A 4,187-nucleotide genomic window follows, 5' to 3' on the forward strand; every position below is an offset into this window, starting at 1 on the left:
GGGCACGAACCCGTGTCCCCTGCATCGGCAGGCGGACTCTCAACCACTGCGCCACCAGGGAAGCCCATTGTCCCCTCCTTTTAAATGGAGCACTTTGGATACACATTTTGTAGCATTGATCTATGCTATAAATGTCCATGGCATTATTTTTTGTCCTAAACTATGAGCAACTCAAAGGAAGGGATGGTAATTTATTAATCTCTGTGCCCCTAGCATTTAGAACAATACCTGGCACATAACAGTCATTCAAGAAATACTTGTTGGTTGAATAAATTAATGAATGGCTGGTCCAAGAGAAGCACAGCTATCAGCAAACATGTTTACTATTTCAAAGTGGTACCTGGTGCACAATTATCATCATTGTTAGTGATAACAGCAATGATGATACTAGAGTCTTCCTTGAGACTGAAATGGGACATCTGCAAAATTTTCTTGAAATAAAATTTCCTTGATTGGGTTTTAGTTTCTTGGCTTCCATCTCATTATGGCAAATGATTAGAGGGCTGAAAATCAGTTCCACTGTCTAAGACAGTTTCCCATTAAATTGGAGAGCATGTCCTGTGAGGCAAGACTAGGAACCTTGATAAAATAGTCAAGATAAATCAGCATTATCAAGATTGAGCAAACATAAAGGCATTAACCATATTCCTAAGATTACTCAAATCTTACAAGAAAGGCAATTAGGTTAGTATGATCAGATTATTCTAGCAAGATTTTTCTCTTTTATTTTGTTATTTTATTTCAAAGAGAGGCATTTCTCTGAAGAAACAAAGCTTTGGAGAACTTTTTCTGGTATTTTTCTATTCATAAAACAAATCTATAGGACTAGAAAACATATGCAGTGACATATATATTTAATGAGTGTTCAGAGTTGCTACTGCATAATAAAGGCCGGGGAGATGAAGCGTCATGTCACGAAGTGTTATGATACCACCAAGAACCTTAGAAGATTTGGTAGAGTTGCTACTGTCTATGTGGCAATGGAAATGTCACATGTTTATCTGCCAAAGGTTGGCAAATGGCTGGTGCAGTATTTTAGCAGAAGTGAGCTTTTATTTTTAATTTTTTCACAGTACTGTACTGTATTTATTGATACCTCAAGTTTACATCATCTGTTTTCAAGATGAATCATCTAGCTATCAGTACAGAAGTGAGCTTTTTAAGAGAGGGTAACAAGTGCCATTTTGATTTTTGTGTTTCAACAGGATCACATATTTATTTGGCTTTTGCAACTCTGGTAGTTGCTAAATTTCCCCCAAGAGAAACCAAAATCTTCTCCTTTGCAAAAGACGATTCCTAAGATGGGGTGAGGAAACACCAGAGCCCAATCAGGAAAAGAATTCTGTATTTTTAAATAGTGCTCTACTTTTCCAATTTCTCTTTATTAAAAATTCAGCTTCTGTTGAGTACAGAAAGTAAAAACATGCCACCTCACTGATGTATGTAATGAAGTGGTCCTGAAAACAAAAGAATACACTGTGATCTGAAAATATTCCACCAAGTTATGAAAGCAAATGAGTCCTTGACAAGGGAATCAGCTATAAATTCAAGAAAAAAAGCTTTGCAGACTTCAGTGGAGGCATTAAATCTGTATTTTGCAAAGCACAATTTGTGGTGTGTGTGTGTTTATATATCTATATCTAGACTATATATAGATCTTTGCTTCTCATATTAAAAAAAAAAAAAGCCAAAGCAATACAGTGACAGTAAAAATGCCACCACAGATGGTGTGTCCATTCATGTGGATAAGTGTCACTGAGAAGACTAAAGCACACCCTGTGCTCTGTGTCACCCCTGCTGAGTGCCCAGCCCTCGAGTGACTCTCTGCTGTTCCTGGTTGTACCTCCTGCATGTGACACTGCCTGTTCACTTCATGGTCTTCAGGCTTCATTTGCTCCAAAGATGCTCTTCTTTTTCTGCTTGCTGCAAACCAGGTTGGACGGTACGGCTGTCGCTTCTCAGCAGGGATGTCCTATACCTTGGGTAGCTGCACGCCCTTGTCACAGTTCCTCGGCCCCTTCTGCTTCCCATTTGGCCACCCTTTGACACCGGAGCGGGTTAGTTCCCTGACTAATGAGAAGTATGGCACATAGGGAGGCTAATGAAGTGGCTCAGTACGTTGCATGTGAATTCTGAATGAAATTCTGGCACCACAGTCACAAGCTGCACTAAGGGCTGGCTTCTCTAGAGAAATAAAAGAAGAGATTCTTTTAAAAGCTTCTTTTCTGACCTCTCAGACTTCATGCCCCTTCTCTATTCTCACCATTCCTATCTTTCTGCCTACTATTGCTAATCTTGCTAAAACTCAGTCAAAAGAATATAATCCTCTGTTAAAAACAAGCAAAACAAGACAAAAAACTATCTATTATGATTGGACACAATCTAACCCCCTAAACCTGGCATTCAAGGTTCTGTACTAATGTGAATTATACGAATAGATCCAGCAGCTTTTAATCTCTGTGTCAATAAATGATGACAGTGAGAACACCACTAACATGTGGTTTTATTGGGCCCTATTTATTATAAAGAGCATTCACTTTGATGGTAAAAAGTTCATTATTCTCATCTATCACATGAGGAAACTAAGCTTTCAGATGCTTACAAACAGAGCACTTTGCCTGAACATTTCTGGGGAGCACCATTTTGACATTCATTTGCAACATTTAAGGATTTTGAATAGTAACCCAGAGACCTGAATTATATTATACTAAGCCAAGTTTCTCTATTCTTTGTCCATTCTTGCTGAGTAGATCGGATACTCTCAACTGATTACTTGGGCTTGTCTCCCTCCCATGGAAATGCAGACAGACTCTGGGATATTCTCTAAGGGATGTCCTCATGTAGACATCTGAAGAAGATCATATCTATTGCACACTGAGGTCCCTGGAGGCCGTGGCATGGCTCTTATGATTTGATGTTTATAGCCAAAAGTAATTGTTCCAATATAATCCCAACCAGGAAGTGGTATTATTATTTTTATCATTATCTTGCTAGAGCCATAAAAGGAGAAAGAGATGCTGTTGAAATGGATACAGATGCTGTTGTCACTTTTTCTTGAGAAGAAAACAAGCAGTGATACTATTCTTAAAACTATGGCATAATTCTGAGCCCGTCGTATGCACTCAATAATTATCTGTGGAAGCATGGGAACATTTTCTCTAGGTATTTAATGGTGATGAGCAGGTATCACTGCTGTCTGGAAAGCCATTATCATCTTACCCCAGCAACAATGTTCTCAGATTCAGAGGTTTGACACTTCCTGGATCCAGACCATGGTATAAGTTTGGGTATTCTCATTTTGTCAGTTTCCCTGAACTGCTCAGTGTCACACGAACAAAAGAGAATGAAATAACCTGGGGACAGCTGAAGTGCTGCCTTCATGACTTCAGAGTTTCTATCCCAACTGAGTGGCAAATGGAATCATGTTGCTGGCCATAAAGAGGTTACTTTCATTGCGCATCTTCTACATGGCAGGCAGAGGGTGAGCTTCTTACTTCTTTAGCCCTGATTCTCCCACAAACCCAACTGGGTAGGAACGATTATCCCCAATCTACAGACAAGAATACCAAGGTCCAGGGAGGTTAGGTAAATTGTTCAAGTTTATAGAAATAGTAAGTGACAGAACTAGGATTCTAATCAGCTCTTCCTGACCACAGTGCCTGTGAGTTCTCTAACACATCACTCTGTTTCACTCTGTTTTGCAGTACGGGTGTGAAGAGGTGGAGATGAATTGAGTGTCATGTGCTACACACACGTGATATTCTTGACTTTTCTCAACAGCTCTAAGAGGTTAGTGTTACTATACCCATTTATGGATAAATAACCTGAGGCTTAGAAATCATGAATAAGTTGTATCCTAACTTTCTATACTAAGGTTTTTACTTGGTAATAGTTTCTAAATAGCTGTAGATTTCCACAGCATCCTGCCTGTGTTTTCACAACTTGGTTTGTGTGCCTACATGTGGATGTTTTTGATTCTTTGAATCCCACAGAAAGGCAATCTTCCCAGGGTGGATAAAGAGTTTATGAAATAGGAGAAAATATGTAATTGGAGGGTAGTTGGCAGGGCCCCTTCTAAAGTATTCCTTGGGGGCGCAAAATTCGAACGTGCATTACTGAATATAAATCAAGTAGTCCTTTATTTTTTGCTTACTTATTTTTAATATGCCTTAGGTCTTCTGTATGAG

The 4,187-nt window shown here is 39.2% G+C and overlaps 1 long non-coding RNA gene across 1 annotated transcript in view; it reads left to right on the top strand.

The window, feature by feature from the left end:
• Positions 1-3,780, top strand: part of LOC102986373 (uncharacterized) — a 161,223-nt gene extending 157,443 nt beyond the window's left edge. Inside the window, exon 3 of the long non-coding RNA XR_448108.2 lies at positions 3,705-3,780. This is a non-coding gene — a long non-coding RNA (uncharacterized lncRNA). The remainder of the gene's footprint in view (positions 1-3,704) is intronic.
• The last annotated feature ends 407 nt before the right edge of the window (positions 3,781-4,187 follow it).

The sequence above is a fragment of the Physeter macrocephalus genome, chromosome 6 (assembly GCF_002837175.3).
Source record: "Physeter macrocephalus isolate SW-GA chromosome 6, ASM283717v5, whole genome shotgun sequence".
NCBI classification, from domain to species: domain Eukaryota; kingdom Metazoa; phylum Chordata; class Mammalia; order Artiodactyla; family Physeteridae; genus Physeter; species Physeter macrocephalus.